Below are 13,314 nucleotides of genomic sequence, written 5' to 3'. Positions count from 1 at the left end.
ATGGTAGCTCTGTACCGATTTTTCAAAAGTATACTTCATATTACCACACATTAATAAACAGTACCAAACTGAAAAGTAAATTTAACCAAATAAATTGCTTTTATATCTATGCTCTTAAGGTATCATGACGAAATTACCAAATTCTACCGTATTTACTAAATTTTGTCGCTTATTAAAACTTACTTTATTGTTCCAAAATCACTGAATAAAAATCATCACCAACGTGCTTCGGTAGAAATGACCGAGCTTTTAGGTTTCTTCATAGAGCCAGAAAGACGGTAAATTTTACCATATTATGGTAGTTCTGACCATTTTTTTCCTCAGTGTATAACTTTACATATTTGAAAACCTATCCTTAGAATTATTGTTAGAACTTAAAGATGCAGGCTTTTATGATATATCTTTTAAAAAATCACACCTTTATAAAAATTATCAAAACTTTCACAAAAACCTGAAATCATTAGAGTAACTTTTTGTTAATAGAGTTTTCCAGTTGTGATTGCTTCGACAAAACTTCAACAGCTATCGATAAGTTTGTTATTATGAAATCTATATATATATATTGCTATAACATATTTATTGTTTGTTAACAAAATATTTGAAATTTTGTTTTAGAAATTTTATTTTACTTTTCTTATGAAATATTATCTACAGGTTCTCAAGAAATGATATACGTGTAAATTGCAGTTCTGTTGTGAACTTTTATGCAGTCTGAAGGGTAAGCTATTTCGTTTTAAATTTTTAAATCAACTTTTTTTAATAATTAAATATGCATAGCCTTGTTGTAATTTCTAAGGAGTTAGCTAATTAATACTGATTATTTCTTAAATGTACTAGGTTAACAGGACGATAGCCTTAGAGAGTGATCCTCTTCTTTCTGTAGAGTTATAAAATCACAAAAATTTTAGGAAATAATTTTTAATGTAATCTTTGATTAATAATTGGTCACTAAGGCAAGAGGAGCGATTGCTCATGTTTTCCAGTGGCACCATCTATGGCCAGGAAAAGTTATTTTTAATGAAATAATATTTACTTAAGTTTTAATTTTTTTACATGCTTATACAATTCCAAAAATCTAGTAAAAATCTTTCTGCGTATTTTAAATAAATTAAAATGAATAATCCCAAGAAACAGAAGCGGAAACACTTACTTCATATTAGAAAAATTTCATTGACTTCACTGTGAAAAATAGACACTCAATTATTACTCTTCGTTTTTGACGAAACCGTTTCTTGATATATACTACGACAATTATCAGTCAAAATGAAGAAATAAGCTTCGCCAAGGATACGGACTTTTTCAAAATTAAAGAAATATTTCCTCATTCCACTTTTTTCCAAAAAGAAATAAATAAAAACCTCCCTTTCTCTAATAATCACTTTAACGTGGGTGTGCTCCCGTCAGACCAGATGGGAATTAGCAACAACGTGGGTGTCATGCACAACACAACTAGGATAGATAGAACAGAGATAAATTACACTCACGCCCAAAGCGGGAATCGTACCCCGGATCTTTCTAGGGCGAGGCTAACTCCTTGACTACCTTCCAGACCGGTCTGCTTAATTTGTCACTTTATTTTCGATTGTCTACTCTTTATTCTAGTTTAGTAATTCTAGATAATTATCTCCCACAATGCACTACAATTTCGTTTTTAGTTGAGGAAACATTTTCGTCATAAATTTGACAGTTATTTCATGACAAAATGATTCTCAAAATGAACGAAATACTGGCCAAGGATTGCTGAATCGTCAAAAGTGAGTTTTATTTCTGGGAGTCTTCAAAAGATCTTAAAGTGGAAAAAGTTGAAACTGCTCGAGCGTTTAACACGTGAATGACACTAGCATAAACACACTGTCTCTCAAAATTTGAGAGCTATTCCAAATGAGGGAAAATATTGGATATATTCTCATCTCAGCTATGGTGAACACATTCACTTCATTATTTCACACAGAAAAACACATTCCATTTATTGTTTCTTGTATTATATTTTAATAATAAGTTTATCACCTAAAATACTGATAAATTGGAACAAATTGGATACTTGTCATCTGTCTTTTACGCCAATCAGCAGTTCTTCAAACAGTAGCATAGAGTAAGAAAAATAATTTTGTTATTTTTCTTACTTAGGAAAATAAATTTGTTATTTTTTTAATTAAATGTTTTTTTAAATGATTCTAACTCAATAAGAAACAAAAATGTAGAATTTCATAATGGGCAGAGGAAATGCTGTTAAACGTATTCGAAAAAATAAAACTAATTCGGGTTAACTATCTAAAGTTCATTATCCACACATTTATATATGCATTGGAAGTTTGTGACATCCTCAATCCCTGATGAAAATTCTTTCGCTACTTCCCTGTTGATGAATTTCTCTAAACTTCCCAGTCTTGCTATTTTGTGACATTTTTTACTTGATCATATTTTTTTTCACATGCAGAAATGAACATTGATTCACCCAATTATTTTAATATAGATTTCAGAATACAGTGTTCAAAACTATATATTTTTTTAGGAACGAAATTTATTCCTGTGTTACACAACGGAATCATTTATATTTTATTTTATCTTCTTATGTATAATTTACACAAAAATGTATACCTTGAAGTAATCATAAAATTGCTAGTTATTAAATACTTCTTTCACTTGTCTGATAGCGCATCTAATTCTTTTTTCACACAACACGTACTGCATGAATAACGGAAAAATGCAGAGAATAATATTAAAAATAACCTGCAATCATCATAAAGCTCTTGTCAACGCAGGAATCTTATAACCTACTTTGCGGTGAAAAATTCAAGTACTTAACTGGAAAATAAATAGGCAGCTGAAGTGTGCAATATTTCAAAGAAACGTTTCTGAAAAACAGCTAGTAAAGAATAGAACATTGCAGATATGTAATAAATGCATGCAATTATCGTTTACTTACAGAAAAATATTAAAACTATCGACAAGCCACTTACAACGTAACATTCTATATACAGTTTTAGATTCTTTAAAACTTGAACAGTCTTATCTGACAATTATTTTACAGAGAAATGTACGTTTGCGAACAATAGAAACTTATTTTTTGTTTTTATTGTTTAAATTTTTCCGTGGGGAATATTAAGTTCCGTCTATCAGAATTCTGATAGTTTTTTCTTTATATAAAAATGCGCGAGTGAACATAATTATTAAAAACAATACTTGCAACCTCAAACTAAACGTCAGTCAGATATTCATAAAGTAATAAAATATTTACATATTAAATAATATGTAAGTCATTCCATTTGTGTGGTATGGGAGTTTATAGGGGACGATTCAAAACAGGTGATCACTGTTTCTTAATCAAAATAAAATCATGTGACGTTGTACTGTTAGAAAATTTGGAACGCATTGAGCCTTATTGTGCTAACTTGCTGCACATTATCGATATTAAGCAATATTTTCGTGTCAAATAAAACAAAAATTTGATTACTTGATACTGTGATTCAAACAGAATTATATGTTGATTCAATTTAACAGTTTTAACAAGTTTCAACAAATTTGAACGATATTATGGTTCATTAAAGAAATATTCCTAAAAGTGCACACTTCACTGTAAACAAATTCCGGATCAAATTACGATACTGTATTTTTTACCGTGAAATCTATTTTTTTCATAAAATTTCACGGAACAATATATCTCTGATATGCCACAATTTTAGCAGAAAATCGAAGAAATGAATCAATGTAATTAAACAAATATTGCTGCATAAATTACGGTACGAAATTTTACGATAAAAATGGATTTTATGAATGTACCCAGAGCTTTTTATAGTACACTGTTAAAAATTTCTCAGAAAAAAGGTTAAATAACAATTTATTTAATTGTTATGTTGTTGTTGCTGGCCCACACGGTTAGCGGAGCTAAACCAAGTCCATGACTCCAGAGACTCTGAGTAGGTCTGTAACAAAAAGTGGATCTGAAAAGAGGTCCACTTTAGAGATATTTAGGCATTGAAGTATATGTTCAGGAGTAGCTTGTTGGTCGTTACACTTAGTGCAAACAGGGAAAACTCTTGAACCATTACTGAACAACATAGTTCTTAGGTGACCGCTTCGAAATCTTGATATAACCGTCTGATCCCGCCTGCTGCACTGAAGGGTCAGGCTGCCACCTGGGCGGTTGCACTGATACCAATGACGAACAGGAGGGGCCACAGGATCACGAAGCCTGTTAAAACGGGAGTGGAGCTCCGAGAAAGTCAGAGATGCCGAAGAATGCAGGGGCAGATCAGTTCCACTCTTAGCCAAGGAGTCTGCAATCTCATTACCCTCAACATCGACATGAGATGGGATCCATTGCAGGTGTATATTATGGGAGAAAGAAAGGGTCTTCAGCTTGTTTAAAATTGAAACTCCATCACTGTCACCCACCCCATGCCAATCCGAAAGGTGCTGGATTGCACTCCTACTATCGCTCAAAATCCAGATGTCATTTGATCCAGGAAAAGTAAGCACAGCGCTCAATCCAGCATCTATAGCGATCAGCTCGCTGCGAAAGACAGAGCAGTGATCAGGATTTCTCAACTTGATATGGTAAGAGCTGTGATTGGATCTGACGAAGACTCCACTGCCAGAACAAGAATCGGCATTCCTACTGCCATCTGTATAAATAAGAGTTGCCTCACTCGGAATTCTGTTGATCAATTCAAGAGCAATTTGTCTCAGATACTCAGGAACGTCAGAAGATTTGCTGACATGTACAGGAAGAAATGGGTGGAAATACACTCTCTGGAGTCCCTCGCTTGGATCAACGCAAGAGTTCAGATAGTGCGGCTCAACATTTTCAGAAGTCAAATTATCACCGATCACTAGACTGAAAGGGCTGTTTCTCTTGAGCCTTTGGTTATTTCTCCAACTGTGAAGGAAAGCTGACGTTCGGTTACCAGTACCAAAACTGAGTAGTTTGTTATAATATTTGACAAGCATTGATTTTCTTCGAAAACTGAGCGGTTGTAAGTCAGCCTCAAAGAGGACAATATCGTTGGGGCAGCTGTTACGTAAACCAGTAATGGCCACCGGCCATTACGGGTTTACGTAACAGCTGCCGGCCACCTCAAGTCCTGCATACTGCCTCATCGTGGCGGGGTGGTGTCACTGGGCGGAATGGGCGAAGTACGTCGGGAGTTTAATCTCCTGGTAGGGCCACCCTAGGCGTGAAGGCCATTCCACTATGCCCAGCTAAAGTATGCAGTTGAAGGAGCTGAGTCAGCCTTCTGCCTTTTGGTGCTCCGGTCTTCATTGATCACAGAAGCTGCACTTCTTCTACATCTATGACTTCGGAAATTGTTATGTTACCATATTGAAACGAAACAGTCAAATAACCATAAATAAAATGGTATTCAAACTGTTAACCGTGAGAAAAATGGCTTATAAACTGTTTTTTAAACCTAAAACGGTTAAAAAAAACAGAATTTTACGCGCCAATTAGGTCCACCTAAGAAAGCCACTTAGTTTCTTGCAGCTGGGTATATATTATAGCCGACAGGGCTGATCAGTTAATCTCATGACCGACAGAATGGGGGTCGAAATTCAATGGAGACACCACATTATTTCCTCTGATCCAGTGTCCTGCATTCTTCAATTGGAGACCCTGGACAATTGGAATGCGATTATATCATTCACTCATAGATAGCCGCAGCATAAAGCTGATTAGCACAAAAAATCCTACATTTCTCATAACAACATTCCATGGTACCTTTGATAAAACACAACTCAACCACAACCTAACTTTAATGCCCATTACCAAGCAAAAAGCATAGTTAAATTTCATTTTTATGATTTTAAAACCGCTCTGGTTGTAAATGGCTAAAAAAATGAATATAAAACTATACGGTTTAAAAACAGTATAGTTTTGCATTTCTAACCGTAATAAATACAAACAGTTAAAACCGTACCTTATGGTTAATTAATGGAAAGACTTCTGCCGGTTATTTTTCCATAATTTTAGAATGAATATTCTAACAATGTAATTTTATTCATGAATTTTTACAGTGTAGTTGTCAAAAAGTAAAGCCCTTACATTAAATATCTTTAAATAAAACTTTCTTATACTAAAAAAAAAACTCTAAAAATAAATTCTAAAATGAAAACAAAATCTCTAAAATAAAGTCTATTTAAAACCTTTGGATCGAATTTTTGATCCCTTTAGCGGGATTCCTGTTTTCGGGATAACTATAAAAGTTTAAAAAATTTATGATGAGCATCATAGGATAGTTATTAACATTACCATCACCCAATCTATTAAGATCGCTCCAATGGAGTGATGGATTTTAGGAACGAAACTGCGCTCATCATTAGGCTCGACTTCTATTTTTTGAAACGAGTAAAAATATCGTTGATCATCAAATTTAATGATTTCTGCCCTCACATTAACTTCATCAATGTATAGTGTTACTGTTACCTTCGTAACGTTGTTGAAAAACGCAGTTAAAAAGTGAAGAAGCCTTAATAACAGCTGGTTAATGATAGGTCATATTAATATTGAGAAACTTAATGGGCTGAGTTTGACTGTATCAGTAATGGTTTCAAGCGAAATGAGTACCTACAAATATAAATTTTCTTTGTAAATATGTTTGTAGTTTTTTAAAATTGTTTTGGTTTAGTTTCACAGAATGTAACAGAAAAATAATTTGTTCATAATCAGTGTTTTGAAAATTTGTGGTAAGTTTCGAAGATAGGGAATGAAACTTTCAGGTTTTTGTGATATTAAATAAAAAGTTTCCTCCTTTGTCTGTCAATATTGGAAAACTTAATAGCCTGATTCAGACTGTATCAGTAATGGTTTCAAGCGAAATGAGTACCTACAAATATAAATTTTCTTTGTAAATATGTTTGTAGTTTTTTAAAATTGTTTTGGTTTTCTTTTACAGAATATAACAGAGAGATAATTTATTCATATTCAGTGCTTCAAAATTCCTGATAAGTTTCGAAGATGGTAAAATGTGAGGTGAATGTAGCAGATAATTGAGAGTCTAATAAAACTTGCGTGTTTTTGTGAAGTTAAATAAAAATATTCTTTCTTTATCTGCCAACATTGTGAAACTTCATGGGCTGATTCTGACTGTATCATTAATGGTTTCAAGCGAATTGAGTGCTTACAAATATAAGTAGTTTTCTTAGTAAATATATATATATATATATATATATATATATATATATATATATATATATATATATATATATATATATATATATATATATATATATATATATATATATATATATATATATATATATATATATATATATATATATATATATATATATATATATATATATATATATATATATTTACTATATATATATATATATATATATATATATATATATATTTACTATATATATATATATATATATATATATATATATATATATAGCATAGCACACTGTAAATAGAATGTTTTGTAATGTGTAGGTACGTGTGAAGAATATAAAAGGGAGTTTATGAAAATCTCTTATTTGTTTCTTTTCGGTATTCCTTTTCTTATTCTTAGCATTTTTTTCCGTTAGTTTTCATTTAATTTCCTTAATTTTTTTTAAGATTCGATAAGAGAGGAATAAATAATTGCGTTTTTCTTACATAAATTATTTTCTTACATTAAACTTTAATTACTAAGAATTATTACATTACTAAGAATGTTTTAACGTTTTATTTATTCATTTCATTTGTCTTTTTAAAGAAATTAATTAGGCTTTAGAAAAAGACTGGAACATGTTGTCGTGCCGTTATGTCATTATGTGTATGGTTCATGTGTTTTTTTACCGGGATCCCAGGGAAAAGTAAAGGCAAAAAGTGTAGGAAATAAGCCAATTTAAATTTCATTCAGTTAATAAGCAGTATTTAAAATATTAATCAATTCTATAATTCATAATTATGAAAATAAGGAAAAGAACGTTGTTGATTTCCTTCGATTGTAACAAAGAAATGGCTTCTGCTCTTGGAAATATTTTTTCGAAATTACTAAATATTTTGAAATACAAACAATTTTAATAATTTGAATTAATGAATTATTCTTGAAATCAATGAAATCGTTAAACACTGAGGATAATTCTCTTGGTATGACTCCATAACATAAAATAATTTTGGTATTCATTTTGAACGAAAAAAAATAGTATTTAAAAACAGTTTTTTAGTAACTTCGGCCTGATTTTAATGCTTACAGATATTTTCTGAAGTTTTTCTTTGTCAAAAGACATTTCTTACATATTCAACTTCATTCAAACAACACTATTGCGGCTGATTAATCAGCCCATTTTTGAAATCAATTATCGAATAATTATTTGTCCTACCAGAAAGCCCTTTTTAGTTAAAAAAAGTTTTCAATTTAATTTAGAGAATAAATTAAAAAAAATAGTTTGAATGTTGAATGTTTGAATGTGAAAATGAAAAAGTACACGAAAAATATTTCTCCTTTTCTCTCTCTATCTAAAAGCAAAAATCTGGAAGCATATTCACAAATGACAGCGCCAATTTAGATCGAATTTTTATTTTCAGCATTTTACATATTTCAGAGGGGTGGTTTCTAAACAATCACTTTTTCCGGCATTAAGTAGTTCAGGTACAGTATCGAAAATATGAAATTTTTTTGAGAAGAACATTGTTACAGAAAAAAACGCTTGCTGTCATGAAAACACCATTTTTACAATATATATATATATATATATATATATATATATATATATATATATATATATATATATATATATATATATATATATATATATATATATATATATATATATATATATATATATATAAAATAGAAGCAGTCTAAATCACGGGAAAAAATTAAGTATCCTTGAAGCTCGCTAAACTCATTGTTTTTTTAAGTGCAGAAATGAAGCGTGCTAGAAAGAAATATAATGTCGGTGTGAGTGACAACTTGAAAAAGCAGTCGCTAACGCAGGGTCCTTATAACCGATAAGTTTAAGATAAGTCACTGGATACCAAAAGCGAATAGATGCCCCAAATGTACAAAAAATATCTATTTGAATAATACATACATTTAAGACTTAGATCAGTTAACCCTCAACTCATGGTTCGCAACATTCAGAAAAGATAAGATTTTAATAGCGAAACTCTTTCGTGTAGGTTTTTAAAAGTATATAAAATTCGCGATCGCAACGAACTATAGGGGGCGTTGTTGTATGAGACGAATTCCTGCGATTTCCATATGAACAGTCATTTAGTTGCTCTGGAGACGTCTTTAATGTAGCATGCAGCATTATAACGCTCCTTCTTTGCTGTGGCTTATTAAATTTAATAAAGGAAAATGTTTGATATTCTTTCGTATGCAAGCAAAAACAAAAAAGTATCTCTTTTTATTAGCGAAGGAACATCCAAAACTCATCGGAAAAATATTCGTAAATAAACAGAAAAATAATATGTGTCTTCTTATTAGAGTTAAAACCTAATGCCTGCGAAATCATTGCACTAAATTTATTGATATAAAATAAAAAGCCTATTTAAACTTTATATTCCATAGTTTTAAGAATTATATTACTTCAAACATTAAAATAAGCAAAAAGTACACATAAGCTCATAATTTTATATAATTTAATTTTTCAAAAAAAGTTTTTATCAAAAGATTTTAAGTTTCAATAAAAATCATTATTTGGAAACTAAAAAACGTAAAATAAAGAATGCTAACGGGACAAAAAAAATAATTCTAAAAATTCCTTACATTAAAAAAAAATGTTCATGTTTTTTTTTAAAATTTATAATCGGACGTAGAAAACCACTCTATAGAAAATCATCATCAAATAAGAAAAAAAAAATATTTACAAGTAAATTTTTGTTGTGTAATGTAACAAATGTTGTATTTAAGTAAAAATTACAACACTTACCTGCTTTATAAATCCGGAGAATTCCAAAATGATATGTTCTTAATTTGAAAACTTTATTCTCAAATAATATATACATAGATTATCTCTTTATTACTTTAAGATGACATACCGCACAATAAAGTTTAATTATTGCGTGAGCTCGATATGAATTTCAATATGTAACTTAAAAACAGAATAGCTAAATTCTAGTTTAAATTTATCATTCAGAACTAAAAAATACTTACCAAGAAAACGATAAAAATTTATTAATAATCAACATAAATGGTATTATTTCAAGTAATTCGTATGATTCTTTATTGCTGTTTTTCGAATTATATAGATTCAGAAATATATACTATTCCATAACTATTACAGTTCTGCGCGTTCTGAAATCACATTTATTCATTGGCATAAACTAAGCTATGTTGACTTCACTTTAATTTGTAATGAATTAAGACAAAAAAAATTTTACACTAATATTTTACTAAATTATAAAAAATTTTACACATCTGTAACTGTATGCGATCACGAAATCGGAAGTTATTGGTTGCAAGCTTGTTAATAACAGAAAGGTAAAAATTGTAGAGAAATTGTTCTTCAAATGTTTGACGAGTTCTGTTTCAAAAAGATTTATCAATGTTCTGATGAGTTTTTTCAAATTCTTCTGCCTTTTCCTTAAGGAAAGTTTGCTTCTTATTTGCCAAATCTTTCAGAAACAGAACACGCCAAACATTGGAAGAAAAATTTTTCAATAATTTTTAATTTCTATTATGAACTAACTTGCAGCTGATAACTTCAGATTTCGGGATCGCATACTGTTACAGATGTGTTTATTGCGGTAAAATACTTCTTTTTGTCTTCAATTTATTACAAATTAAAGCGAAGTAAACATTTCTTACTTTATTTCAATGAATAAATATGTTTTCAGAACTTGCAGAACTGCAATGGTTATAGAATATTCTTCTTCTTTATAGAATAGTCTATATTTCTATATCTATATAATTCGGAAGACAACAATAAAGAATCATCCGAATTACTTGAAATAATATCATTTGTGCTGATTATTAATAAATTTTAATCGTTTTCTTGGTAAGTATTTTTTAGTTATGAAATGAATAATTTCAACTAGAATTCAGCTTTTCTGATTTTAAGCTGCAAATTAAAATTCATATCGAGATCTTACAGTTATAAAATTTTACTGTGCAGTATGTTATCTAAAAGTAATGAAGGGATAATCTATGTATATATCATTTGAAAATAAAATTTTCAAACGAAGAACATTTTATTTGGAATTCTCTGGATTTATATAGCAAAATAAGTGTTATGACTTTTATAATAAAAAATTGGCTTGTAAAAAAATTTTTTTTTTCTATTTTGATGATAGTTCTCTACAGAATGGGTTTTTAGGTCTGATTAAGAACTATAAGAATAAAAAAAAGAAAAAAATATGAAAGTTTTTTTATTTCAATACGAGGAATTTTTAGGATCGTTTTTTTATCATAAGAATTTTTAATTTTACGTTCTTTAGTTTATAATTTTTTGATAAAACTTGTTTCAAACTACTTTTTTTTGAAAAATTAAATGGCATAACATTATGTGCTTGTGTATTCTTCTTGGATATTCTAATGCTTGAAGTTATATATGATTCAGAAAAGTATGGAATAAAAATTCAACTGGAACTCAGCTATTCTGTTTTTAAGTTAAATATTGAAATTCATATAGAGATCTTGCAATTATAAAATTTTATAGCGTGATATATTATCTTAAAGTAATGAAGGGATAATCTATGTATATATTATTTGAGAATAAAGTTTTCAAACGAAGAACATATCATTTTGGAATTCTCCGGATTTATAAATCAGGTAAGTGTTATAATTTCCATAATAAACATTTATTAGTACGATTTTTTTTTCTAATTTGATGATAGTTCTCTATCGAATGATCTTCTACGTCCGATTGAGAATTAAAAAAACATGAAAGCTTATTATTTTAATTTGAGGAACTTTTTGAATCCTTTTTTTAAGCTTAAACAAATTTATAACAGTTAAAGTTCGTTTCGTTCATGCGAAAACACCCTGACAAATAAACTTCATTGGCTCTCATGATTAATAATAGTAAATAAATGCATAGTTCAATTTTGACTAAGTGGCTAATTTGATTTATCATTCATCAAGGATATCATTGAGATAATTAGCATATTTGCTTCTTTTTATGTTGGCATATGCTTTACTAAAACTTTTAATAACAAATTTACCACGATAGCATACGAGCATGACCAAAATTAAATCCACTCTCATTTAATCTATACGTGTTTATTATACTTTATAAGATTTTTGACTGTATAATTTGAAATCTCGAAATACTTGAAAATATACTTATATGAAAAAGGCTGACCAGCTGGTCACTGGAGGCTAGCTAGTTATAGAATATAATGTATTTGTAAATTCTACCTACTTTAACATTATGGGGATAATATTAAATTGGCGATTGTGCTCATTATTTTTTGCATCCATATAATTGATTTAAAAGTTAAAATAAATGTCTGAAATATTAATTAAAAGGAAATAACAATTTTCTTTAGTTTAATTACATCGGTTTTGAGTGTCATTAGAAATGGAAATGGAAAAATTCATATTTATCAATTCTAACGCAATATTAAATTTTTTCACTAAACATAAAAGAACCAATTAAGCAGACAAAGACATTTTTCGCATCCTCATAATTGATTTGCAGCTTGAAATAAATACCAAAAACAATTTTGTAAAACATCAAAAAACATTAAACAATGAAAACAAATATAACAAACTTCACAATTGAAATCGTTTTAAGAATAACATTATTTAATAAAAGCTCTTTTATTTTTCAAAAAAAATAATTTCGAATCGGACTTATCTCTATTTGATGTAATGAAAAATTTTCAAACGTCAAAAATAATTACATTATGTTGTACAAAAGACAATTCAGGAAAAAAAACATGAGCATCGAGATTTAAACGACATTTTAGAAGAAAAGCGAGTAAGATGAAAGAATAGTTAGATTAAATGAGAATTGTTTTGAATTCAATTATGACGATTGAAATAACGTTAAGTGAAAGCATAAAGAAAATCATATTGAAGATTTTCAGCAATGTCTAGCTTTCATACCAAAGCAGACAAAGAATGTCTATGTTTAATTTGAAAGTTTTGAATCAAAATGAGAATTCCATTCAATTAGTTTGACATTGTTCTTCACGCCATTGCATTTGAAAATCAGTCGTAAGTTAAATTCAGCACGAGTGTCGAAAATGATTTCGTCGTATCTAGGATAATTTAATTTGTAATTTTAGTGAAATTAACAATTCTTTCATATCTAAGATTTTATTGAATAGTAAAAATTAGTACTATAACAAAACTTTAATTTAGATTGATTATACATTCATATCATTTTTATTTTTTGAATAGTAAGCGATGTAAAAACTACTAATAA

General features: G+C 29.2%; 1 protein-coding gene across 1 annotated transcript in view; it reads left to right on the top strand.

Annotated features, from left to right (window-relative positions):
- Positions 1–13,314, top strand: part of LOC122268271 (uncharacterized) — a 56,430-nt gene that overhangs the window by 15,784 nt on the left and 27,332 nt on the right. The window contains exon 2 of the mRNA XM_071183025.2: positions 655–718. The gene's annotated coding sequence lies outside the window, so the exon portion shown is untranslated. The remainder of the gene's footprint in view (positions 1–654; positions 719–13,314) is intronic.

The sequence above is a fragment of the Parasteatoda tepidariorum genome, chromosome 3 (genome assembly GCF_982258835.1).
Source record: "Parasteatoda tepidariorum strain Cologne lab strain chromosome 3, Ptep-v5.0, whole genome shotgun sequence".
NCBI classification, from domain to species: domain Eukaryota; kingdom Metazoa; phylum Arthropoda; class Arachnida; order Araneae; family Theridiidae; genus Parasteatoda; species Parasteatoda tepidariorum.
Note: the sequence above shows the minus strand (reverse complement) of the source record. Positions and strands in the feature narration are given on the sequence as shown.